At 44.1% G+C, this 27,784-nt stretch overlaps 2 long non-coding RNA genes across 5 annotated transcripts in view; both read left to right on the top strand.

Annotated features, from left to right (window-relative positions):
* LOC309525358 overlaps positions 1-21,233 on the top strand; it is a 72,958-nt gene extending 51,725 nt beyond the window's left edge. The window contains exons 1-3 of one of the 3 annotated variants that reach the window (XR_014216166.1): positions 9,220-9,410; positions 19,319-19,426; positions 19,745-21,233. This is a non-coding gene — a long non-coding RNA (uncharacterized lncRNA). Of the gene's footprint in view, positions 1-9,219; positions 9,411-18,361; positions 18,593-19,318; positions 19,427-19,744 lie in introns of those variants that run through there. The other 2 variants (XR_014216167.1, XR_014216165.1) reach the window with 2 other exon arrangements.
* Positions 21,234-24,118: 2,885 nt separating this feature from the next.
* Positions 24,119-27,784, top strand: part of LOC309525421 — a 36,373-nt gene continuing 32,707 nt past the window's right edge. The window contains exons 1-3 of one of the 2 annotated variants that reach the window (XR_014216259.1): positions 24,119-24,402; positions 25,229-25,336; positions 25,652-26,603. This is a non-coding gene — a long non-coding RNA (uncharacterized lncRNA). Of the gene's footprint in view, positions 24,403-25,228; positions 25,337-25,651; positions 26,604-27,784 lie in introns of those variants that run through there. The other variant, XR_014216258.1, reaches the window with a different exon arrangement.

The following is a 27,784-nucleotide window of genomic DNA, read 5'->3' as shown; positions in this document are numbered from 1 at the left end:
TTCAAAAAATGAAGCAGAGGAATTTTGAATTTGCAAATAAGTCTGGAAAATGGCTGGCTTGGCAAATTAAAAAAGGAAAGAGCAAAATACAATAAACAAAATAAAAGTGGAAGATCAAGATATTGAAAATCCGAAGGGAATTAGGAAAGGATTTGTAGATTTTTATAGAGAATTGTATAAAAGAAAGGGGAAAGGTAATACAAAAGAAACAGAGGACTATTTAAAGAAGAAAGAGGTGCAGAAAATATCTAGTTGCAATAAAAATAAATTGAATGAGCCAATCGAAATGGAAGAAATTATAAATGTAATAAGAGAACTTAAAAGTGGGAAGACACCGGGACCAGATGGATTTAGTGCAAGATACTATAAAGAAATGAAACACACCCTGTCTGTACCATTAAAAGAAGTGATGAATAACATTTTAAAGAAGGAGGAAATACCAGAAACCTGGAAAGAAGCCTATATAACTTTTATTCCCAGACAGGACTCAGATCTGACCCAAGTGAAGAATTACAGGCCGATCTCATTATTAAATAATGATTACAAAATGTTTGCAAACATTTTGGCAAATAGGATGAAAATTTTTTTAAAGGAAATGATACAGAAGGATCAAGCAGGTTTCCTTCCTGGTAGACAGATGAAAGACAACATAAGAAATATAATTGATATAATGGAATATCTGACTAACAGGAAGGATAAACAAGCTATGTTAATTTTTGTGGCTGCGGTGAAAGCCTTTGATAATATTTCTTGGGAATTTATGTTAAAAAACCTAGAAGTGATGGATATGAGCCAATCTTTTCTAAATGGTATAAAGGCAATATATTCCGAACAAAGAGCAAAACTAATTGTTAATAACAGAATAACGGAAAATATTGCAATAACCAAGGGTACAAGACAAGGGTGTCCTCTATCACCGCTGCTATTCATATCGGTCCTGGAAGTCTTATTAAGTTCAATAAGAAACAATGAACAGATAAAAGGGATATCAGTTGGCCGTAATCAATATAAAGTAAAGGCGTATGCTGATGACTTGGTTATAATGATAGAAGATCCTATAAAGAGTATTAATGAAGTACTAAAAGAAATGGAAGAATTTGGACAGGTAGCAGGGTTTAAATTGAATAAGAAAAAAACCAAAATAATGGTGAGAAACATAGACCAAGAAATTAGTGAAAGAATACAGCAACAGACAGAGATTGAGGTGGTAAAGAAAGTGAAATATTTAGGGATTGTATTGACTTCCAGGAATATTGATTTGTTTCAAAATAACTATGTACCAGTATGGAATAAAGTTAAACGAGATTTAGAGGTGTGGGGTAGAATGAAATTATCATTTTGGGGAAGAATTGCAACGATAAAGATGAGTGTGTTACCGAAAATGTTGTTTTTATTCCAAGCAATTCCAATAATTAAAGGAGTAGAAATATTTAAAGAATGGCAAAAGGTAATTTCAAGATATATCTGGCAGGGCAAAAAGCCGAGAATAAAATTTAAGCTGTTAACAGATTTAAAAGAGAGGGGAGGCTTTGCCCTGCCAGATTTGAGGTTATATTATGAAGCATCATGTATATGTTGGTTGAAAGAATGGATGAAATTAGAAAATACAGATTTGTTAGATTTGGAAGGATAATGATAATAGATTTGATTGGCACGCCTATTTATGGTACAAAAAGAAACAAGTGTATAAAGGTTTTGAAAATCATATTATTAGAGGATCTCTGATCGAGGTATGGGGTAGGTATAAAAACCTACTGGAACCAAAAATCCCACATTGGCTATCACCATTAGAGGTGATGAATGTTAAAAAGATCAATATGTCTAGGAGGTGGATAACATATGGGAGTTTAATCGAGAAAGAAGGAAGTAAGTGGAAAATGAAACCATATGAAGAAGTGAAAGAACATGTAAATGATTGGCTGTATTACTTTCAGATTAATGAAATGTTTAGAAAAGAGGTTGCAGAAAGAGGCTATTTTGAAAAAGAATCTAGGTTTCAACGAGAAGTATTGAATAATGAAGTTAAAAATTTATCTATGATGTATAAATTATTATTAGAATGGCATTTGAAGGATGAAGAGTTTAAATCAGTTATGATTCAATGGGCCAAAGATTTTGGACATAACATTCAATTTGATGATTGGATAAAATTATGGAAGGAAGGGATGAGATTTACAGCATGCACCACAATTAAAGAAAATGTTATGAAAATGATATATCGATGGTATATAACACCAGTCAAATTAAGTAAGATGTATAAGGTGAGTAATAAATGTTGGAAATGTAAGGAGAAAGAAGGGACATTTTATCATATGTGGTGGGAATGTAAAAAAATGAAGTGCTTCTGGGAAATAATATACAATGAGATAAAGAAAATATTGAAATATACATTTCTTAAAAAACCAGAAGCATTCCTATTAGGAAATTTAGGTGGTGAGATAAAAAGGAAGGATCAGAAAGTATTTTTGTATGCAGTAACAGCAGCTAGAACTCTGGTGGCCCAGAAATGGAAACAAGAAGAAATGCCCACGATTGAAGAATGGAGAACGAAATTACTGGATTATGCAGAACTGGACAGATTAACAGGGAGGATTCGCAACCAACGGGACCAAAGATTCACTGAGGACTGGAATAAATTTACAGAATATATTAAAAATATTTGTGATAATGATATAACGTTTGTAAGTTTCCAAGAAACTCTGTAAGAAGGTTTGATAGAAATATTGTTTAAATAAGATGGTAAGATAAGATATACATAGTGCAATATAAATGAAGAAATGTGAAGATATGTAATAACTACGGAAAATTATCAGACATGTTGATGGAGGTCTAAAAGAAAAAAGATGTGTGATGAATTCTTAATGTTTAATTGTGTTATAAATTTGTTTTTATTGGAAAATTAATAAAAAATATATACAAAAGAAAAGAAAAGAAAAGAAATTGCTGGCTCTAAGAGATCATCCTCCAGTGAATTCAGTTTTTGCATTTGGAGAGAGGACTGGTTGTATCCTTCTGGTGACTGAGTGATTGGGATATTCCAAAACTTACTGTTGTGGCAGAGGGAGCCCTATAAATTTCTTTTTTTCGTTCTCCCCCCGTCCCCCCCGCTACACAATACTCGTTTCTATGGCTCATTGTAAAATGGCATTTTACTGAGGATTCTGGTGCAGTCTTTTTGAGGAAAAAGGGTTCTATTTAATTTGTCCAATTTACAAGCTGTGGGAGTGTCTGGGGCAAGTTCAAAAGGGTTGCACAGGAATCCACTCGGCGCCTGCATAGTATGTCATCCAAACTGTCTCTAATGGAGGCCTGTATACCCCTAACCCTTGCAAACACACTCCTTCCATTATAGGTCTCATTAGTTAATACTAAGAGTAACACATTGAAATATACTCAGAGTTGAGAGTGGATTTCATGCTCTTTATTCAGCTCATAGTGGTGAGGAGGGAGTGGAAGTACCCTCAAAGTATCTGCTTTATATACATTATTTACACAATGGGCTGCACGTGATTGTCTAATTCTGGAATTCTCCTGTAGGCCAATCACGTTGTGGATTCACTTCTATCTGGAGCTGGATTGGGTGGTTCCTGCCGACCAATCATACTGCTGCATTGTTCTAGGACCAATCAGACTGCTGCATTCTGAATCCTATTGTTCTAGGACAAATCAGACTGCTGCATTTTGGATCCTGTTCAACTCAGTACATAACACCCATACACACAAAATCCCCCTCCGCCAGGTAAACATGTTAAAAAGATACCTTGCCACATTGATAGTTTGCTCCACTGAGATCTATGGCCAACACTGTAGAGCCATAAACTTCCATGAAGGGGGATGAAGGGGGATGGCAGGAATGGCAATTACAGTGTCCCAGGTCTTTGAGCAAGGTCGAAGATACATGCAAAATGCGGATGATACCCAGCTCTACCTCTCTTTCAACTCAGAACCAATGAAGGTCCTGTGTGAGTGTCTGGAGGCGGTTGCAGGATGGATTGAGGTTGAATCCTGACAAGACAGAAGTACTTTTTTGGGGGGACAGGAGGCGGGTGCGTGTGGAGGACTCCCTGGTCCTGAATGGGGCAACTGTGCCCCTGAAGGACCAGGCGCGCAGCCTGGGAATCATTTTGGACTCACAGCTGTCCATGGAGGCGCAGGTCAATTCTGTGTCCAGAGCAGCTGTTTATCAGCTCCATATGGTACACAAGCTGAGGCCCTACCTGCCCGCGGACTGTCTCGCCAGAGTGGTGCATGCTCTGGTTATCTCTCGCTTGGACTACTGCAATGCACTCTACGTGGGGCTACCTTTGAAGGTGACCCAAAACCTACAACTAATCCAGAATGCGGCAGCTTGACTGGGAGCGGCCACCGAAACCACATAACACTGGTGTGATGGCCTGGGAATCGGATTCGGAGGCTGAACCTGAGGAATCCCAGCCTGCACAGGAGTCCCCGCCTCCAGAACTAGCTGAGCCGGGGCTGGGGCATGAGCCTGAAGGGTCCTCACCTGTGCTGGATCCTCAGGTGCAGGCACCAGCTGAGTCTGCTCTGGCTCCTGAGGGGATGGAGGACCCATTGCCTGCAGGTGCTCCACTCTCAGCCCAGTCAGAGGAAGCTGGGGTTGCCTCTGGGTCTGGTAGCCCTCCAGCCTCTCCTGAGCTGCAGAGGCTCAGGGCAGAGAGGCGGAGGGAACTAAGTTTCCACAGGAGGAGTACTCGCCTCCAGGCCAGGAGAGGTGAGTCACCTGAGGATCGGGTCCGCCTTATGCCTCGGGGGAGATAAAATCCAGCCAGCCCCAAGTTGCGGGAGCAACATTCTTGGTTGTCAGTTCCAGCCTGATCCCTGACCTGCTTCCCTGCCGGAGCTCCTGACCTCACCCGACACCCTGCCCTGCACCCAGCTTCAACTTCTATGGACTGCCTTCATATTGCACCTTCGACCTCAGACTGGACTCGGACCTCGTCTCTCGGTTAGCCCCTGGGACCAGCACAACTGGTCTTGAAAGACCTACATTGGCTCCCAGTATGTTTCCGAGTACAATTCAAAGTGTTGGTGCTGACCTTTAAAGCCCTAAACGGCCTCGGTCCAGTATATCTACCACTCAGTGGATTTGTAACTGGCTGACTGACCGAACCCAAAGGGTGCTCATCAATGGTTCCTCTTCATCCTGGAGAAGAGTGACTATTGGGGTGCCACAGGGTTCTGTCTTGGGCCCGGACTTATTCAACATCTTTATCAACGACTTGGATGATGGACTCAAGGGCATCCTGGTCAAATTTGCAGATGACACCAAACTGGGAGGGGTGGCTAACACCCCAGAGGACAGGATCACACTTCAAAACGACCTTGACAGATTAGAGAACTGGGCCAAAACAAACAAGATGAATTTTAACAGGGAGAAATGTAAAGTATTGCACTTGGGCAAAAAAAATGAGAGGCACAAATACAAGATGGGTGACACCTGGCTTGAGAGCAGTACATGTGAAAAGGATCTAGGAGTCTTGGTTGACCACAAACTTGACATGAGCCAACAGTGTGACGCGGCAGCTAAAAAAGCCAATGCAATTCTGGGCTGCATCAATAGGAGTATAGCATCTAGATCAAGGGAAGTAATAGTGCCACTGTATTCTGCTCTGGTCAGACCTCACCTGGAGTACTGTGTCCAGTTCTGGGCACCACAGTTCAAGAAGGACACTGACAAACTGGAACGTGTCCAGAGGAGGGCAACCAAAATGGTCAAAGGCCTGGAAACGATGCCTTATGAGGAACGGCTAAGGGAGGTAGGCATGTTTAGCCTGGAGAAGAGGAGGTTAAGGGGTGATACGATAGCCATGTTCAAATATATAAAAGGATGTCACATAGAGGAGGGAGAAAGGTTGTTTTCTGCTGCTCCAGAGAAGCGGACAGGGAGCAATGGATCCAAACTACAAGAAAGAAGATTCCACCTAAACATTAGGAAGAACTTCCTGACAGTAAGAGTTGTTCAACAGTGGAATTTGCTGCCAGGGAGTGTGGTGGAGTCTTCTTCTTTGGAGGTCTTTAAGCAGAGGCTTGACAACCATATGTCAGGAGTGCTCTGATGGTGTTTCCTGCTTGGCAGGGGGTTGGACTCGATGGCCCTTGTGGTCTCTTCCAACTCTATGATTCTATGATTCTATGATTCTATGATTCTATATCTGAAGGAGAATCTCCACCCCCATTGTTCTGCCCGGACACTGAGGTCCAGTGCCAAGGGCCTTCTGGTGGTTCCCTCACTGCGAGAAGCCAAGTTACAGGGAACCAGGCAGAGGGCCTTCCCCGTTGTGGCTCCCACCCTGTGGAAGGCCCCCCCCCCCATATGTCAAAGAGAACAACAACCACCAGACTTTTAGAAGACATCTGAAGGCAGTCTTGTTTAGGGAAGCTTTTAAAGTTTGATGCATTACTGTATTTTAATATTTTGTTGGAAGCCGCCCAGAGTGGCAGCCAGATGGGTGAGGTATAAATAATAATAAAGCATTATTATTATTATTATTATTATTATTATTATTATTATTATTCTGCAGGCTGTTTGAGAGTTGCCTGCTCGGCACATTGTACTATTACAATTGAAACCTGGAGCCGGACAGAAAACCCTCATAAGATAGCATCAGGCATCCGCTGAGGTCTGCGACATTCTGTGCAGCATGCAGCTGATTTCTCAGCCCATTTGGTTTTGTCCTAACAACCAGCACTTTATGCCTGAAAGGGCACAAGACAACCATCGCCTTCACTCTCTGCTGCCCATCCGAATGACCCAAGGATGTTGCCAGAAACAGGTGTTCCTTCCACGTTAGATATTATCAAGTGCCTACAGAGGTCTGGGACATTCTGTACAACATTTGGCTATTCCGTCAGTCCATCGGGATTTATCCTAACAATCAGCTCATTTTACCCCCAATACTGAAAGGCAGCCACTCGCCTCATCTTTGTTGTTCCTCAGACACCCCAGCATGTTTCCAGAGGCTTCTGGTACCCACCAACCCCATCAGGATCAGGTGCCCTGAGATGCTAATAAGGTTCCTATTGGCTTTATATAATGGCTATTTGGAACCGGGTTCCTCAAGCCAAGCAACTTGTTGTTTTTCCTATCCAAAGCAAGATTGGGTTTTCTAACAAGAGGCATCCTGGCTATAGCAGTCAAAAGTCAGAGAACAGGTTTCAGCTTCTGCCCATAGTTCTCTCAACTGCAACACTTGACCTATTCCCCTGCAAGTGAAGAGTTGTCATTCATTCCAATCAGAGGAAAGGCAATCAATGCATTTGGGAACAGTGGTAGCAAAACCTGCCCTTCAGCTGATGGTGGTAAATTACCACACAAATCAACTGATAACTTGTTAAACTGGCATCTGTAACCAATGCTGTGGAGCCACAGAAATCCATGAGGAGGCAAACTAATTACATGGGCTCACCTGCTTTGATTTCCGGGTCCTATGTCTTTGAACATGGTCTAAGATGGATGCAATATTAAAGCAGTGTTTCCCAACCTTTTTTGGGCAAAGGCACACTTGTTTCATGAAAAAAATCTCGAGGCACACCACCATGCCAGATGGGGAAAGGTCACTTTTTACTTATGTAAAAAAAAAAAAAAAAAAAATAGTAACAGCATAGAAGGTAATGGTTAGGCTAGCATTCCTCTTCCAAATATGCTAGGTTTTTATTTGCAGGGACTGTTCTAAATGGGAAAGCATTCAGCACTGTCATTCTCCCATCTGCCATCTGAATTGGTACTATTCTGGGTCAACTTACTCTGCTGCATGTGTAGATGAAAATGGCACCAAGTGTGGGGGAGGGGGCAGAACAGGTTTCAGATACAGGATATTAAGCATACAAGTACTTCAGATTGAACTGGTTGCTTGCTTTGCAAGTTTTCATTTCCCAAATGACTGCCTTGGCAAGCGCAATACCTACCAGGCTCAACGCCGGTCTCGCGCTGCCGCTTCCCGCGCTCTCAAGGACCCAGGAGGAGGAAGGCGTGAAGGGAATCCCGAAGGCGCGAAAACCTCGCGCATGCGCAGGCCTTCCGCCTGCGACAGCCCAGTAGGCCGGCCGAAGCGAGCGGCGATGGGATGTGGGAGGGAGCTCGCTCACCACCCGGCGTGTGCCTATGTGGGGCACGTTACAGCCCCGTGACGTCAGCGCCACGCAGGCAGCCAGGCAGGCAGACGGCGAGAGCCCCACGCTGGGCGGCCTCTCCTCGCCGCCGCCGCCCCGCCTCTCACCGCCCGACTCGCCCGCCTCCCTCCCACGGCACACCAGGCAACGTCTCGCGGCACACTAGTGTGCCGCGGAACACTGGTTGGGAAACACTGTATTAAAGGACCATGGGAAGTGAAGGACACGAGGCAGGAGTTTGTAATGCAGGTGAGCTGTGCATAAGCAAGCTGCCAGCTAGCTCTGCCGAAGCTCTTTTTATTAGCACAATATGCAAAACCAGTTAGATAGATTTTGGACTGTGACCTTTACACGTCTTCCAGTCCTGAGATCGAGGGGTGGTACAAAGTTATTTTGGCACCTGTTTCCACTGCGTCTTTTCCCCCTTGAACCATGTATGACGAAGGAGACAAAGGTCACAGACAGGGCACAGCAGACCACTAAGAGAGCAAAGGTTAGATAGAGGGCATGATGTTCAGACAGCTGTGGCTTTGTCTGCGGGTGGAAGTGTGCTCCACACCCGGCAGGTGGAAGTGTGCTTCCCACCCGGTGATCATTACTTCACCATGTATCACTCACGGAAGGTGGACAGAGAAACATACTTGTGCACACCTTTCATACTGCTGTGAGCAGCAACAGAATAAAAAAAGTGAGCTCCTTCTAACAGAACTTTCTAGCAATATGGATGATCAAGCCAGAATGCAGGCTATATGAGAATTGGCTGCTCAGAATGTCTTCGTGTCACAATTGAAACCCAGAGCTGAACAGGAAACCCAGTGAAAGGAGCAAGCAATTCTTCCTTAAAAGATGAGATCTGGGACGTTCTGTGCAGCATTCAGCTGATCCCTCAGCCCATTTGGATTTGTCCTAACAACCAGCACTTTGTGCCTAAAATGGCCCAAGGCAACCACTGCCTTCATCCTTGCTATTCTTCACTGTCAACCCAGGATATTGCCAAAGGCTCCTTGGACCTTTAAAGGCCACCAGGATGAGGCAAGAAGCCAAGAAGGTTCCTTTTGGCCTTATATAATGGATGTCTTGAACTCGGCTCCTCAAAGTGAGCAGTGTGTTCTTGTCTGCCCTGAAAGCCTGCGATTTCTCAGCTGCTAGCCTTCCAAAGCTGTCTCTCCATACAAAAGGCATTCCAATGGAGCAGAGCTTGTTTCTTGGTAATCAAAGGCCACGTCTGCTTCAGGTCTGGCTACTTACATTTTGTGTTCTGCTTTGCTTCAGGACTGGAGGTAAGTATGGTCCCCACTTCCTGTCCTTGAACAGGTGAAGCAAGAATAAGCCACTCTTCTACATAGGTTGAATCTATGAGCAACCCAGAGGGGATGTACTTTGGGGCAAGAGTGGAATATATGCCTCCTTTAGTGGGGTTGTGATATTTCAATGTTAGAGCTCTTGCCTTCCGTGAAGAAAGCCCCAAGTTAATCCCTTACCTACCATCTCCAGTTGAACGTTTCAGTGAGAAGATCGTGGCGTATCCTGATAATGGGGCAAAATAGACAAGGCAGTTCCCTATGTTTGTAGAAGTGAATCAAATCACCCACCTCTTGTTGCATGTGTATGGTTGGAGAGATTTAGGGCTCATGCACACTGCTGCTCACCCTGTGCTTTTGAGGCAAGGGCCAAGGGGTTTTCCATTTCCCCCCACCACTTTCTTCAGGAAAACTCACTACTTTCGGCTGAATCCAAACAAATGTCAATCCACAGAAAACCCGACTGATGATTGCTTCGATTCTTTTTTTTTTTTTAAGAATAATTGTTTATTAACCGACCAATCACATCAAATCAAACCAAATTACATAAATTCCAAATTACACAGCCGAATTTTAAATTTTTGTTGGGGGTACCCATATTTCAAGTCCCGAAGGGGATCCAATCAACTTCTTGCTTCTTACTGCTGTTTTAATGTCCACAAATCTAACCTTATGATGTTCACAGTACTATCCAGTCCTTCCTTATTGTTTTTCCACATCTCTTGTTGTTATTTTCATATATTTTTCCTTTCTCTTTGTGACCTCTGATAGACTCCACAAGCTGGTTGGAACAGTTTGTAATCCTGCGTGGATATTATTATTTTTTATCCAGTAGCCATATCCAGACGTTTTCCATGTAACATCACTTCCATATATCAAAACACTCTTAGCGTCATTAATCTTCACCAATCTGCCTCCTTTCTGAAACCTCTGAGGAGATTCACCAGGAATGCAGTCTGAAAACAAGTCCGTTCTTCCTCCCGGCTATAAATCCTTTGGCAAGATGGCGACTCCGAATTAATTGCTGCGCCATTCCAAAAGCTCTTATTGCTTCTTGATCTCCATAAAGCATACTTTTGGTTAAAGTTTATCTCCACACAGACCTTAATCATCCTGCTTGGGTTAGTTCAACCGACGATTCTAATGAGGAGGGGTTCTTGTAAATCACATAGAAGGAAAGTAAAAAAGGTCGTCCCCCATTCAGTCCCATTGTCAACATACCCAGCCTTTGGTGTATCTTCATCGTAAAATATTCCTGTTTCTCCGACCCGTTGTCTTCTTTCGCAGAGGTCACTTAAATTAGCAGACTTCACTCCCCTTCTTCAATATGTGCATTTGCTTATTTTGTAATTAATTATTCCAAATTGCTGCAGCTAGTGCGCGATCAGAGACAGCGTCCAGGAGAGCTGAGGTCCACACGGGGACATTCTGCCTAGGGCCCTCACCCCCTTCTTTCGAATTAGGGGTGATTTATGGGCACAGCAGGCAAGGGCAGTGTTCCCCATTTCCTTGGGGCAACAAGGGAGGCTCCCTACTCCCATAACAGCCTCTTAATTACCCCGTGTGGGTCGGAGAGATGGTATTTTCGGCCATCTTCCAATGCGCCCCTAGTGGCCCCCCCGATGTTTGCTTCGATTCAGAGTGTACCATCTTCGAGAAAGAAGATCCAGCTGTCTAGGCAGAAGGTGTCGCTAGTCTCAGGCCACAGGAGCGTGCTACAAATTTGTGTACAATTTCCATCTCTTAATATATACACAGAGATGCATATTTTGTCTGACTGTCCAAGGGAAAAAAGATTATACCATTTCTGTTCTGGGGTCTCTTCTGACAGCTATGTGTGCTGATAGGATTTTGGTGGGTTAGGGCATTGAATATCAATTGGTCCTTCCACCAATGAAATACTGTCTCTTACAACAGATGCTGTGAAATGCAGAAGATGCATCATAACAGGTCCTGGCGAGCCATGCCTACCGAATCATATGACATGTGAGGCATCATTCTGTATGATGTCAGAAACCTTTTCAGGTAAGGAGACTCTCCTGTCGACGTTCCTCCTTTTTTATGGTGGGCCTCAGTGTAGAAAACAAAGTCCTTGTACCATACTTCACTGTTGGAATTTGGGGGAGAATGAGGCTTATATTCGGGCCAATGCGGTAATAAATTTAGTACAACAGTTCGAATTTTCTGGTCAGGCTCTGAATTCACTTGGTAATGTAAGGAGTAACATCTTTTACCAAACAGTCAATGAGCAATTGACAGAGCTGTCCCTTTCCTCATCAACATGGTGCATGATGCGTAGCGTATTGTCACATGACAGTGCATTGGTTGGCAAGTGCAAAGTCTCAGCAGCAATACGAAAAAGACCAAGCATTTCCAATGAAAATGGAGCATTAGAGAGCTTTCCCCCCAACTCCATTTTGAACACATGGATTCAGTTGTGAAGCTGGGGAGATTCGTGGACATATCACTGCAAGGCAGACTGTGCAACAGTCTTCCAGCAGTAATGGAAGAGTTACCTCATTAAAGTCTTGAATGCCAGCTATATTCTTACATTAAGCCACATTACGTAGAGGGACCTTGCTTAAGAAGATGAAATGTTGGAGAGGTACAGGAAAAGTAAGATTTCTGCATCAAGGAACTGGCATGTCACTTGGAAAGTGGCCTATTTTTCAGTCTGAAGGGAAAATATTTGGGATTTATCCTTGACAACAATGGTGGAGTTTCTGAGATTTAAGGGTTTGTTTTATTTAGACATATATTTTGCATATGCTTTAACCTACTTTTATTTTAATGTTGACACTTAAGTAGCTTTAGCAAAATGAATTCAAATGTCTGTTTTAAGTATACTTTTCAAGATTGAGTTCAAAACGTAAAGTATAGTTGGAAGAGGAGTAACCTTTGTCCTCTCTTTTGGTATGGATTTTGGACTAATACAATAAAATTATCTTCATTGACTGGTTAATCTCAACAAAGATATTTCTCTATCTCTCTCCAGTTGAAACTGGTGAATTGGTGAAAGCCTTCAAAGAATGTGGCCCTGATCATATGAAAAAGGCATGTGGAATGGAAGTATCAGGTGCAACGAAAATGAAAACGTCGTGCTGTCAAACTGACTTCTGTTTTGACTGATTTTACTATTCTGTTCCTAAATTGCTCCTCCTTCCTGTTCCAGAGAAGAGGACCACCCATTTGTGCCCACTCATTTATGCGTTCCTTCACTGTAACTTTTCCCCACAAAAGTGTGCAACTGACTGCAGCAAGAGGGTGGGATGGGATGTTCCTTGATGAGTTCATAGACACCTACCAAGCAGTGCTTTACACTGTCTACTCTTACCTTCCCCACACCTGACCTCATATGAAGTCAGGCGTAGGGTGGAGGTGGGCTGGGGTGGGGGTCTTCTGAAATAGCCTCTTGTGCCAAATGGGGAAGACCAGAATGCTTCCTTATGCCTAGAGTTCCCCTCCCTTGCTGGAACTGGGCAAATCACAGAAAATTTTATCCAAAACATTCGCTTGTGGTTGGGATAGTGATGAGATTCATTAAACAAGAGGGTGAACTTGGATGGTCTCTGCCTGCTCGTCAGCAAAACCATCTGCCTCAAGTCATAGGACAGTTTTCTATCTTGGTCTGTTCTGTGTTTGAGTCTCATGATTCTCTGCAAACTCTGAATGATCATGAGTCCCATTCCTAGAGAGGGATTGTACATTTGGCATAACAGGCATCTGCCCTAATTCTGACAGGTCCCTGATGATTTATCAGCTCTTAACCACATTCTTAGAACATCTCATTCCACACAGTCAGTCAAGATGGTTGGGGGGAGTCCGGAACCACTTCTATTTGGACTCTCCTGCGTCCTGTTCATCAGATTCTCAATTCATCTCTTTCTGGAGCTCATGGAACCCCTCTGTTCTTCCCAACCCCTCCTTGGTTGGAGAGTTCAAATGTTCTCTTTTCTCTTTCCTGAACATTGCAATGTAACTGGAACATAGCAAAGCTTTTAAGTAGTGTGGACTGGTGGGAGTTCTAGGTGGCCAATCACAATAGAGTTTGATAATAATAGTTAAAACGATTGCTACTTTTGCATGCAGAAATAACGTGAGAGTAATACCTTGTAATATTGTTTTATCAGATGCTTCAATTGTTACTTTCAATAAAGTTTGTAAGTGAACTTGTGGTCTATATTCTGCTTCCAGTCTGTCATCTGGCTTCAAAATGGTGTCCAAATGTATGCAAACACAGGCAAAAATCAAGAAGGTTCCTCCCAGCCTCATATAATAAGTGTCTTGTGAATTGGAAGGAACAGGCATTCTTTTCACATAAGATAGTACAGTGGTACCTCAGGTGAAGTACTTAATTCATTCCGGAGGTCCGTACTTAACCTGAAACTGTTCTTAACCTGAAGCACCACTTTAGCTAAGGGGCCTCCTGCTGCCGCCACGCCTCCGGAGCACGATTTCTGTTCTCATCCTGAAGCAAAGTTCTTAACCTGAAGCACTATTTCTGGGTTGGTGGAGTCTGTAACCTGAAGCGTATGTAATCTGAAGCGTATGTAACCCAAGGTACCACTGGGCATGGAGGTCTAGGACACTGTGTTCAACATTGGTCCCTCCGCCCATTAGGATTTTGGCTAACAATCAGTATACCAGTAAACCAAATAGCCAAAGAGAACCACTGCCCTCATCACCCTTGCATTGCAGAGATACCCCAGCATATTGCCGAAAGCCTCATGCATTTTCCAAACCCACCAGGATCTGGTGAGATGAGATGCCCCCCGGCCGTATACAATGGCTGCATTGAATCTGATTCTTCAAACATGAGCAACATCTTCCTTACCATAAGTTAAGCTACTACTGCTATTTATTGCCTGATTCTTTTTCTGCCAAGGGACAAATGGGTGCGACCGTCTCAGCACAGCAAAACCTTTGCAAAGAGTGTAGAGAACGGATTAACCAGAAAAGTATTCAGGACTCTTTCTACACTGAAATACATTATTGGACATTGAGGGGAACAGAAAGAGCGTAGTTTGGGAATCCAGTTGAAACTTGGGGTTCAGCTACATTAGTAAAGAAAAAATGCTTCATATACTTTATAACTGTTGGGAAACTGCCAGGGAGATATTGTCCATCATGACCCCAAGCCGGCTGCCGGACGTCCATCGATCTCCCGTAGACAGGCAGATCCAGCAGTTAGCGACACGAAGCCACAGAAATAGATTGGCTGCATTCCGGGGCTTGTGTACACTGTTTATCAGCAGAAAACACAGCCAGAAAGCTTGCACCGCAGAAGAGCATAATTTACAGACTTTATTTAGCGTTGAACAGAACAAAGAAAAAACATGACCATTCTTAGTCAGCGTCTCTGACCGACTGCAGAAATCGAAAGGAACAGCATACATAAACATCCTGTGAACAGGACATGCGCAGACTCTGTAACTTACAAAGCCTGCTCCCTTTTAAGGTGGAATGGAAATATCCTAACAATAACATCTTGCCACCAGATGGTGCTGTGGAATCCCATGGTTTTGCCAACGTGATTTCCCTTTATGAAGTTTACAACATGTTTTCCTGAAATGCTTTTTTGATGCATCTAGATCCAGCCTTGAAAATAAATTGCTGGCTCTAACAGATCATCCTCCAGTGAATTCAGTTTTTGCATTTGGACAGAGGACTGGTTTCCTGTTGTATCCTTCTGGTGACTGACTGATTGGGATATTCCAAAACTTACTGTTGTGGCAGACGGAACCCTCTAAATTTCTTTTTTTCATTCTCCCCCCCCCTCCCTCCCGCTACACGATACTCGTTTCTATGGTTCATTGTAAAATGGCATTTTACTGAGGATTCTGGTGCAGTCTTTTTGAGGGAAAATGGTTCAATTTAATTCGTCCAATTTACAAGCTGTGGGAGTGTCTGGGGCATGGTCAAAATGGTTGCACAGAAATCCACTCAGCGCCTGCATAGTGTGTCATCCAAACTGTCTCTGATGGAGGCCTGCATACCCCAAACCCTTGCAAACACACTCCTTCCATTATAGGTCTCATTAGTTAATACTAAGAGTAACACATTGAAATATACTCAGAGTTTAGAGTGGATTTCATGCTCTTTATTCACCTCATAGTGGTGAGGGGGGAATGGAAGTCCCCTCAAAGTATCTGCTTTACATACATTATTTACACAATGGGCTGCACGTGATTGTCTAATTCCGGAATTCTCCTGTAGGCCAATCAGGTTGTGGATTCCCTTCTATCTGGAGCTGGATTGGGTGGCTCCTGTCGACCAATCATACTGCTGCATTGTTCTAGGACCAATCAGACTGCTGTATTCTGAATCCTATTGTTCTAGGACCAATCAGACTGCTGCATTTTGGATCCTGTTCAACTCAGTACATAACACCCATACACACAAAACCCCCCTCCGCCAGGTAAACATGTTAAATAGATACCTTGCCACATTGATAGCTTGCTCCACTGAGATTTATGGCCAACACTGTAGAGCCATAAACTTCCATGAAGGGGGATGAAGGGGGATGGCAGGAATGGCAATTACAGTGTCCCAGGTCTTTGAGCAAGGTCGGAGATACATGCCAAATTACAGGATCACTTATATATAACTCATGGAAGACTGGCAGAAACACATGGCTGTGCATACTATTCATTACGCTGTACAAATGAAAGCTGCTAACACAACGATTCGGGAATATGGGCTGGCCAGCAATCACCCATTCTGTTTCATCAGGACCCAGTACAGGCCACATGATCTCCTGCAATGATTTTGCAAAGTTTTTTGCAGATAAAGTCCCTCAGATTCAGGAAGAGTTAGACTCCACCATAGGAGCAGGGCCAGGGGAGGAGAGTGCTAGAGTCCTGTCTAGTCAGTTTGCATGGGATCAATTCCAATCTGTTACCCCCGAGGATGTGGACTGGCTGCTTGGACAAGTGAAACCAACCACCTGCCTCCTTGATCCTGGTCTATCCTGGCTAATCAAAGCTAGCTGGGAAGGGCTGGGCGATGGGCTTCGCGGGGTGGTGAATGCTTCTCTCTGTGAGTAAGCCTTCCCAGACCCACTAAAAGAGGCGGCTATCAAACCACTTCAAAAATAAAACAGCTTTAGATGCAGCCAATATGGCCAACAATCGCTCAGTCTCAAATCTTCCATTCTTGGGCAAGGTGATTGAGCGAGTGGTTGCTGAACAACTCCGGGCAGAAGAAGCAGCAGACCATTCGGATTCCTTCCAGTCAGGATTCAGGCCTCATCATGGGACTGAAACTGCCTTGGTCGCACTGGTCGATGATCTCCGGTGGGCTAGGGACAAAGATGAGAGCTGTTTCCTAGTTCTGCTGGATCTCTCAGTGGCGTTTGATACATCGACCATAATATCCTTCTGGACTGTCTAGATGGGCTGGGAGCTGGAGGCACCGTCATACAGTGGTTCCACTCCTTCCTCCTGGGCCGTTTTCAGAAAGTGGTGGTGGGGAATGAGGGTTCAGACCCCTAGGCTCTCACTTGTGGGGTGCCTCAGGGTTCTGTCCTCTCCCCCATGCTTTTCAACATCTACATGCAGCCGCTGGGAGAGATCATCAGGGGCTTTGGGCTGTGGGTTTGTCCATCAATATGTGGGTGATACCCAGCTCTACCTCTCTTTCAAATCAGAACCAGTGAAGACGGTGAACATCCTGTGTGTCTGGAGGCGGTTGCAGGATGGATGGCGGCTAATGGATTGAGGTTGAATCCTGACAAGACAGAAGTACTGTTTTGGGGGGACAGGAGGCGGGCAGGTGTGGGGGATTCCCTGGTCCTGAATGGGGTAACTGTGTCCCTGAAGGACCAGGTGCGCAGCCTGGGAGTCATTTTGTACTCACAGCTGTCCATGGAGGCGCAGGTCAATTCTGTGTCCATGGCAGCTGTTTATCAGCTCCATCTGGTACGCAAGCTGAGACCCTACCTGCCCGCAGACTGCCTCGCCAGAGTGGTGCATGGTCTGGTTATCTCTCGCTTGGACTACTGCAATGTGCTCTACGTGGGGCTACCTTTTAAGGTGACCCAGAAACTACAACTAAGCCAGAATGCAGCAGCTAGACTGGTGACTGGGAGCGGCCACTGAGACCACATAACACCGGTCTTGAAAGACCTGCATTGGCTCCCAGTATGTTTCCAAGCACAATTCAAAGTGTTGGTGCTGACCTTTAAAGCCCTAAACGGCCTCGTTCCAGTATATCTGAAGGAGCATCTCCACCCCCATTGTTCTGCCCAGACACTGAGGTCCAGTGCCAAGGGCCTTCTGGTGGTTCCCTTACTGCGAGAAGCCAAGTTACAGGGAACCAGGCAGAGGGCCTTCTCGGTTGTGGCTCCCACCCTGTGGAACGCCCTCCCACCAGATGTCAAAGAGAACAACAACTACCAGACTTTTAGAAGACATATGAAGGCAGCCCTCTTTAGGGAAGCTTTTAATGTTTGATGCATTTCTGTATTTTAATATTTTGTTGGAAGCCGCCCAGAGTGGCTGGGGAAGCCCAGCCAGATGGTGAGATATAAATAACAATAAAGTATTGTTGCTGTTGTTGTTGTTGTTGTTGTTGTTGTTGTTGTTGTTGTTGTTAATCTGCAGGCTGGTTGAGAGTTGCCTGCTCGGCACATTGTACTATTACAATTGAAACCTGGAGCTGGACAGAAAACCCTCGTGAGATAGCATCAGGCATCTACTGAGGTCCGGGACATTCTATACACCATTCAGCTGATCCCTCAGTCCATTTGGATTTGTCCTAACAATCAGCACTTTATTCCTGAAAGGGCCCAAGACAACCGTCGCCTTCACTCTCCGCTGCCCATCCAAGGGACCCAAGGATGTTGCCAGAGGCTTCTTTGACCTTTTAAGGCCACCAGGATGAGGCGAGGAGCCAAGAGGGTTCCTCCCAGCCATATATAATGGATATCTTGAACCTGGCTCCTCAAACTGAGCAGCGTGTTCCCGACCAGAGCTTGAGCAACTAATACCGATCTGCCCTGCCATCCCGTAGTCTCTCAGCTGTCAGCCTTCAAAAGCAAAAAGGCTTCATACAAGAAGGTTTTCCGATGGGGCATAGCTTGTTTCTTGAGAACCGCGGCCAACGTTTGGTTCAGGTCTGGCTACTTACGTTCTGTGTTCTCCTTTGCTTCAGGACTGGAGGTAAGTATGGTCCCCACCCACCAGTCCCTGAATAGGTACACTGAAACAGAAGTCACCCGACCCTTACATATAGTGGGAGGGTGGGGAGGGGTTTTTCTCAGGAGGGTAGTAGGAGGTGGGTGATTGACTCAATGGGTTTGGTAAGCCTGTTGACGACTGTTAACGACTGCAGTTAGTCCTGCAGGAAAACGCAAGGGATAGTATGCAGATGATTAGCATATGTAATGAGACAGGAATCCAATATCTCTATTAAGACGAGGTCTATACATAGTTTTCAGTTTAGTGATAAGTTGTAATTCAGCAACTTCTAGGTTAAAGCCAGTTCTCAAGGTGGAATTCTGTACCTTTGAGCCAATTTCAGGGTAGAGTTCAGCCTCCCTTTTACCAGAGGGAGGAACATGCCTTTCTCCTGGCTCCTGATCAAAGCATGAACATAGCAAGCTGCAGGACAGATCGTGCCATCTTTGGAAAAGAGCATCTAGTTGTCTAGGTGGAAGGAGTTGCTAGTCTCAGGGTACAGGAGCTTGCCACAAATTTGCGTACAATTTCCATCTCTTAATCTATACACAGAAATGCAAATTTAGTCTCACTTTCCAAGGGGGAAAGCATTCTTTTATTGTTGTTCTGGGATCGATTCTTACAGCTATGTGTGCCAGCAGGATTTTGGTGGTTTAGGACATTGAATATTGGTTGGTTCCTACCCAAATGAAATGCTGTCTCTTACAGCAGATGCTGTGAACTGCAGAAAATGCAAGTCACTTAGTCCTGGCAAGCCATGCGAACCGAAGGGGAAGACATGTGAGGGACCATTCTGTATTATGGTAGAGACTTATGGTAAGTATTTCTTGTCGACATCCTTCCTTTTTCTATGCTGGGACTAGGACGACCTGAGATTTAAGGGTCGGTTGTGTTTTTTTTTAAGGACATGTATCTTTCATAAGTTTTAACTTTATTTTATTTTAATGTTGACATTTTAGTAGTTTTAACAGCATAAATTCAAAATTCTGTTTAAGTGCACATTTTAAAATGAGGTCTAAAATGTAATTTACTTTGATGTGGAGTATCTCTTGATACAGACTATGGACTAATTCAGTAAAATTCTCTTCATTCACTAGTTGATATCAACATAAGTATTTCTCTTTCTCTCGCCAGGTCAAAGCGGTGAAGTGATTACTTATGTCAAAGAATGTGGTGCTGACAGTTGGAAAGAATTCTGTGGAAAAGTGATGCCAGGGAAAGTGAAAAAGACAGTAGCATGCTGCCATACTGACTTATGTTTTGACTGATCTTACTATTCTATTCTTAAGTTGTTTACCCCTATCCGGAAACCTCATGGTAAAAGGGTGGGTAACAAATCGTTCTCCTTCTCTTTCTCCTTTGAGAGACGTAATATTAGAAGATTTCATATCCTTTCCTTTCAATGGATTCAAGTCAAATGACAGACAAAAGCCCCACACAAATATTCTGATGCCACGTCCAAAAATCACATTCAGGGGATGTTCCACACCCAACAGCCTCATCGTCCTCCACAAAATGGTGGCTGACTGTGTGACCTGGGGAGTCTTCTGTATTTGCAGAGGGCTGCCATATATCTTAGACTGATGGTTTTCCAGCACCCTAAGTGCATTGGGAAGCCTCCATGAGCACAGGAAACCCTCCAATTTGGCTATCCATACTTGTTAATCAAACACTCATTCAGTTCACAACTTCATTTCTCCTTCCTGCTCCAGGGAGGAGGACCACTCATTTGTGCTCACTCATTTATGCACTCCTTCACTGTCTGATAGTTTGAAAAGTAACTTCCCCACGCAAAAGTGCATAATTGACTTGGGTACTGGGGTGGGGTGGGACGTTCCTTGGAGAGTTGATAGACATGCCTCTTTATCACTCACCAATCCCTGCTTGAACTTGGCAAATCACAGAAGATTTTATCAAATATACTAACCTGTGCTAGGGATGGTGACAAGGTTCATTGAAATCAAATACAAGTACAAACTTGGGTGGTGCTTCCATGCTCTGGAGCAGAAGCATCTACCCCAACCAATTGCAATGTTTTGTTTCAGATTAGGGCACCAATTTTTGAAAAACCTCTTTTCACACCAATATTCTCCCTCACTGCTCTCAGTCTTGCACTCAAAACTCTGTGATCTCTAAACAACCATAGGAAAGCAACAAATCCCATCCCTAGGCTGTGATTTTGCATTTTGCAGAACAGCATGCAACCTAACTCTGGGAGCAGTCCTGATTGGTCAGCCCTTAATTGCCTTGTTAGAGCATCCCATCCCATACTCACGGCCAGGATGGTCAGGTAAGGAGCTGGAGCTTCTCCTGGACCCTGTCCATCAGATTCTCAATTCCTCTCTTCCTGGAGCTCATGGAACCCTGCTCCTCCAAGGCTTCTTGGGCAGAGAGAGTTTGTTCTCTGTTGTCCTTCCTGAACATTGCAATGCAAGTGGAACGTAGCAAAGCTTTTAAGTAATTTGGACTGGTGGGAGTTCTAGGTGGCCCATCAACATAGAGTTCAATAATAATAGTTAAAATTACTGCTAGTTTTGCATGCAGAATAACGTAAGAATAATACCTTGTGATATTGTTTTATTGGATGCTTCAATACTTTCTTTCAATAAAGTTTGTAAGTGAACTTGTGGTCTGTATTCTGTATTGCTTCCAGTCTCTTATCTGTTTTCAAAATGGTGTCCAAATGTATGCAAACACAGGCAAAAACCTGCTTCTTGACAGCAGCAACCATCATGCAAACCATCATGCTTCCTTTCAATAAAGTTTAAAAATCAAGTTGCAGTCTGTATTCTATTTTGGTTCCTGTGTAATTATTGTAACTAAAACACAAAAGAAATCACTGTACCTTATCTTTTCCTTTCCTCAAGAGTGAGGGAATTTTAATGAGAAAGTACAACTGGTGTTGGGTGCTAGAGCTTCATGGAAGCACAGGAAACTGAGAAACCTACTAAAGGGCAAGCAAGCAAAAGAAGGAAGCAGCTGGAGGGAATTACTAATGGTCTTAGTTGTCTCTATTCCAATGCACAGAGTATGGAAAACAAACGAAGTCCTCAGTGATAGTTTTGAGGAGAAGTGGGTAAGATGTGGACCAGGTGATACTACTGTTAGTCAATCAGCCCACTACAAATTCACCTAAGCCCAAAGAACACTTCCCAATATTTGGATTTCCCTGGGCAAGATAAAGTGATTTAACAATTTTAAGAAGCAAGTATTTTATTATTCTTTCTGGTTATGGGATCACTGGGAACAGCAAAACCTACTATTGTAGCAGAAGGGGGGTTCACATACACCCTTTAGTTCTCGGAAAATATGCCCCTAGGCCCTGAATGGCTGTGGAAAAATCTACTCTGGCATCAGGTGTTCATAGAAGCCTGGGACATTCTGTATAGCCCATTTCGATTTGTCTGAAAAATCAGTACATTATGCACCTAACATCTTAAGGAATTACTACCCGCATCCCTGTTCCTCTTCAGGGCCACCCAAGCATATTCACAGAGGCTTCATGCGGTGGTGCTGTGGTCTAAACCATGGAGCCTCTTGGGTTTGCCAATAGGGTGAGCTCCTGTTGCTCTGTCCCAGCTCCTGCCAACCTAGCAATTCGAAAGCATGCCAGTGCAAGTAGATAAATAGTTTCGGCTGTAGCAGGCAGGTAAACAGTGCTTCCATGTGCTCCAGTTTCTGTCACGGTGTCCTGTTGCACCAGAAGCAGTTTAGTCATGCAGGCCACATGACCCGGAAAGCTGTCTGGGGACAAACGCCGGCTCCCTCGGCCTGAAAGTTGAGTTGAGCGCTGCACCACATAGCTGCCTTTGACTGCACTTAACCATCCAGGGGTACTTTACCTTTTACCTTTGCACCGTTCAAGCTTACCAGCATGAGAGAAGAAGCCAAGAAGGTTCCTCCTAGCCTTAAATAATAGTAAAGGTAAAGGTAAAGGATCCCTGACAGTTACGTCCAGTCGCAGCCGAATCTGGGGTTGCGGCACACATCTTCTTTTACAGGCCGAGGGGGCCGGGGTTTGTCCATAGTTTTTCTGGGTCATGTGGCCAGCACGACTAAGCCGCTCCTGGTGCAACAGAACACCAAAACCAGAGCAGCACATGGAAATGCCGTTTACCTTCCTGTCGGAGTGGTACCTGCACTCCCCACATCATTGTTGTTCCTCAGACACCCCAGCATGTTGCCAGAGGCTTCTGGTACCCACCAACCCCATCAGGATCAGGTGCCCTGAGATGCTAATAAGGTTCCTATTGGCTTTATATAATGGCTATGTTGAACCTGGTTCCTCAAGCCAAGCAACTTGTTGTTTTTCAGAAGCTGACCAGTTGCTACTAGTTATTACCAGATTTTTCCATCTATAGCAAGATTGGGTTATCTAACTAGGGGCAGGTGGGTTGGGCATCCTGGGTATAGCAGTCAAAAGTCAGAGAACAGATTTCAGCTTCTGCCCATAGTTCTCTCAACTGCAACACTTGACCTACTCCCCTGCAAGTGAAGAGTCGTCATTCATTCCAATCAGAGGAAAGGCAATCACTGCACTTGGGAACAGTGGTAGCAAAACCTGCCCTTCAGCTGATGGTGGTAAATTGATACTTTACCACATGAATCAACTGATAACTTGTTAAACTAGCATCTATAACCAATGCTGTGGAGCCACAAAAATCCATGAGGAGGCAAACTAATGACATGGGCTCACCTGCTTTTGTTTCCGGGTCCTATGTCTTTGAACATGGTCTAAGATGGATGCAATATTAAAGGACCATGGGAAGTGAAGGACACGAGGCAGGAGTTGGTAATGCAGGTGAGCTGTGCATAAGCAAGCTGCCAGCTAGCTCTGCCGAAGCTCTTTTTATTAGCACAATATGCAAAACCAGTTAGATAGATTTTGGACTGTGACCTTTACACATCTTCCAATCCTGAGATCGAGGGGTGGTACAAAGTTATTTTGGCACCTGTTTCCACTGCGTCATTTCCCCCTTGAACCATGTATGACGAAGGAGACAAAGGGCACAGACAGGGCACAGCAGACCACTAAGAGAGCAAAGGTTATATAGAGGGCATGTGCTCCACACCCGGCAGGTGGAAGTGTGCTTCCCACCCGGTGATCATTCCTTCACCATGTATCACTCACGGAAGGTGGACAGAGAAACAGAATTGTGCACAGCTTTCATACTGCTGTGAGCAGCAACAGAATAAAAAAGTGAGCTCCTTCTAACAGAACTTTCTAGCAATATGGATGATCAAGCCAGTATGCAGGCTATTTGAGTATTGGTTCCTCAAAACATCTTTGTGTCACAATTGTAACCCAGAGCTGAACAGGAAACCCAGTGAAAGGAGCAAGCAATTCTTCCACAAAAAATGAGATCAGGTACATTCTGTGCAGCATTCAGCTGATCCCTCAACCCATTTGGAATTGTCCTAACAACCAGCACTTTGTGCCTGAAATGGCCCAAGGCAACCACTGCCTTCATCCTTGCTATTCTTCACTGTCAACCCATGATATTGCCCGAGGCTCCTGGGACCTTTAAAGGCCACCAGGATGAGGCAAGAAGCCAAGAAGGTTCCTTTCGGCCTTATATAATGGATGTCTTGAACTAGTCACCTCAAACTGCGCAGTGTGTTCTTGTCTGCCTTGAAAGCCTGCGATTTCTCAGCTACTAGCCTTCCAAAGCTGTCTCTCCATACAAAAGGCATTCCAATGGAGCAGAGCTTGTTTCTTGGTTATCGAAGGCCACGTCTGCTTCAGGTCTGGCTACTTACATTTTGTGTTCTGATTTTGCTCAGGACTGGTGGTAAGTACTGCCCCCATTCCCCATCCCAAAATAGGTAAAACAAGAATAAGACACTGCTTTACATAGGTAAAACTATAGGTAAAATCTAGGAGCAACTGGTGGGGATGTACTTTGGGGCAAGAGTGGAATACATGCCTTCTAAAGTGGGGACGTGATAGTTCAGTGTTGGAGCACATGCCTTCCATCGAGAAAGCCCCTAGTCAATTCCCCTACCTATCATCTCCAGGTGAACATTTCAGTGAGAAGAGAGTGGAGCATCCTGATAATGGGGCAAAATAGACAAGGCAGCTCCCTGTGTTTGTAGAAGTGAATCAAATTACACGTCTCTTGTATGTGTATAGCTGGGTAGATTCAGCGCTCATGCACACTGCTGCTCATCCTGTGCTTTTGAGGAAAGAGCCAGGTGGTTTTCCATTTGCCTCACCACTTTCCCCAGGAAAGTGTTTGTGGCTGAATCCAAGCACATCAAACTGCAGAAAACCCTACTGACGATTGTTTCGATTCAGCAGATCCAGTTCTTAAGGTGAAATCCTGTACCTTGGAGCCCATTTCAGGGGAGAGTTCAATTTCCCTTTTACCTGTGAAAGGAAGCTGCTTTTCTCCTGCCTCCTGATGAAAACATGAACACTGCAAGTTGCAGGACAGATCGTGCCATCTTTGGAAAAGAGGGTCTAGTTGTCTAGGTGGAAGGTGTTGCTAGTCTCAGGGCACAGGAGCTTGCCACAAACAATTTCCATCTCTTAATCTATACACAGAGATGCAAGTTTAGTTGGACATTGAATATTGATTGGTCCCTTCACAAACGAAATGCTGTCTATTACAACAGATGCTGTGAAATGCAGACTGTGCTCTTCAAAGGGGCCTGGCAAGCCATGCGAACCGAAGGAGAAGACATGTATGGGACCATTCTGCCTGAAGATAGAAATATTTTCAGGTAAGTCTTTTCTGTCAACCATCTCCCTTTTTCTCTGCTGGGACTAGAATGACCTGAGATATAAGTTTAAAACTAAAAATAAAAAAAAATGGACATGTATCTTTCATAAATGTTCATTTTATTTTAATGTTGACATTTTAGTAGTTTTAGCAAAATAAATTCAAAATTCTATTTAAGTGCATATTTTTAAATGAAGTTTAAAATGTGGGGAAAGCTTTTCTCTCTCTTGATATAGACTATGGACTAATTCAGTAAAATTCTCTTCATTCACTAGTTGGTATCAACCTAAGTACTTATCTATCTATCTCTCTCCAGGACAAAATGGCAAATTGACTAATTACGTCAAAGAATGTGGTGAAGACAGTTCGAAAAAACTCTGTGGGACAGAGGTGACATCGGGAGATAAAAAGAAAGTATCATGCTGTAATAGCGACTTATGTTTTGACTGATCTTACTATTCTATTCTAAAGTTGTTTTCGCCTATCCATGTAAAAGGGTGGGTAACCAATCTTTCCCCTTAGATAGACATAATATTAGAACGTTTCATATCATTGCCTTTCGATGGACAACAGGTCTTCCTTCTGCCATTGCAATTCAAATGACAGACAAAAGCCCCATGCAGACATTCTGATGACATGGCCAATAATCACATTCAGGGGATGTTCCACACCAAACGGCCTCATCGTCTTCCACAAAATGGTGGTTGACTGTGTAACCTGGGGAGTCTTCTGTATTTGCGGAGGGCTGCCATATATCTTAGACCAATGATTTTCCAGCTCCCTAAGTGCATTGGGAAGCCTCCATGAGCACAGGAAACCCCCCCAATTTGGCTATCCATACTTGTTAATCAAACACTCATTCAGTTCACAAATTCATTTCTCCTTCCTGCTCCCAAGAGGAGGACCACTCATTTGTGCTCACTCATTTATGCACTTGTTCACTGTCTGATAGTTTGAAAAGTAAGTTCCTCGTGCAAAAGTGCATAATTGACTTAGGTATTGGGGTGGAATGGGTCGTTTCTTGGAGAGTTGATGGACATGTACCAAGCAGTGATTTGCACTGTCTATAGGATTTGTGGGTCTCTTTATCACTCCCCATCCCTGCTTGAACTTGGCAAATCACAGAAGATGTTATCAAATACAATAACCTGTGCTAGGGATGGTGACAATTCCTCTCTTCCTGGAGCTCATGGAGCCCTGTTCTTCCCAACATCTCCTTGGTTGGAGAGTTTGAATGTTCTCTGTTCTCTTTCCTGAACATTGCCATGTGACTGGAACGTAGGAAAGTTTTAAGTAGTTTGGACTGGTGGGAGTTCTAGGTGGCCAACCACGATAGAGTTCAATAATAATAGTTAAAATCACTGCTAGTTTTGCATGCAGTAATAATGCGAAAATAATAGTTTGTATTATTTGTTGTACCTTACGCATCAATGATTTCTTTCAATAAAATTTAAAAACGAAGTTGCAGTCTGTATTCTGTTTTGGCTCCTGTGTAATTACTGTATCTTGATCACAAAAGAAATCACTGTACCTCATACTTTCCTTTCCTCAAAATTGAGGAAATCTTAATTATATGAGTCATATCCCATGCTTTGCAACAGACTTCTGTGCTCAGCTGCATTTCCTTTCCCTCTCTGGGCCCCTCCAACTTCCAGAAGACACAGGCAAGAATACGACAGGGCAGAACAAACAAAGCAGATCCTCCATTTTGCATAACACTCTTGCATCGTATATGGCAGTGTTCAAATAGAATCCCATACACAAATCACATGAGCCCAGTCAGCATCTGGAAACATTAACATAACCATAGCATATTAGTCTGTTTGTCCAGGTCTTGGCACTCAGATTAAAAAAAGGGGGGGCTCAGTCAGCTGACTAACCAGCCAACCTTCCTGTGTTGTTGTTTAGTTGTGTCCAACTCTTCGTGACCCCATGGACCAGAGCATGCCAGACACTCCTTTCTTCTACTGCCTCCCACAGTTTGGTCAAACTCATGCTGGTAGCTTCGGCAACACTGTCCAACCATCTCGTCCTCTGTTGTCCCCTACTCCTTGTGCCCTCCATCAGGGTCTTTTCCAGGTACAGTGGTACCTCGCAAGACGAATGCCTCGCAAGACAAAAAACTCGCTAGACGAAAGGTTTTTTTGTTTTCGATTTGCCTCGCAAGACGAATTTCCCTATGGGCTTGCTTCGCAAGACGAAAACGTCTTGCGACTTTGTTAAACCGTTAAAACTGTGCTTCGCAAGACGAAAAATTTGCTAGACGGCAAAACTTGCGGAACGAATTAATTTCGTCTTGCGAGGCACCACTGTAGTCTTCTCTTCTCATGAGGTGACCAAAGTATTGGAGCCTCAGCTTCACGATCTGTCCTTCCAGGGAGCACTCAGGGCTGATTTCCTGAGCCAACCTTCCACTTCTCCCCAATTAAAAGCATCAGCTCATATTGGA

The sequence above is a fragment of the Podarcis vaucheri genome (assembly GCF_965113315.1).
Source record: "Podarcis vaucheri genome assembly, chromosome: 2".
Taxonomy (NCBI): Eukaryota; Metazoa; Chordata; class Lepidosauria; order Squamata; family Lacertidae; genus Podarcis; species Podarcis vaucheri.
This window is presented reverse-complemented; position numbering and strand designations above follow the sequence as displayed.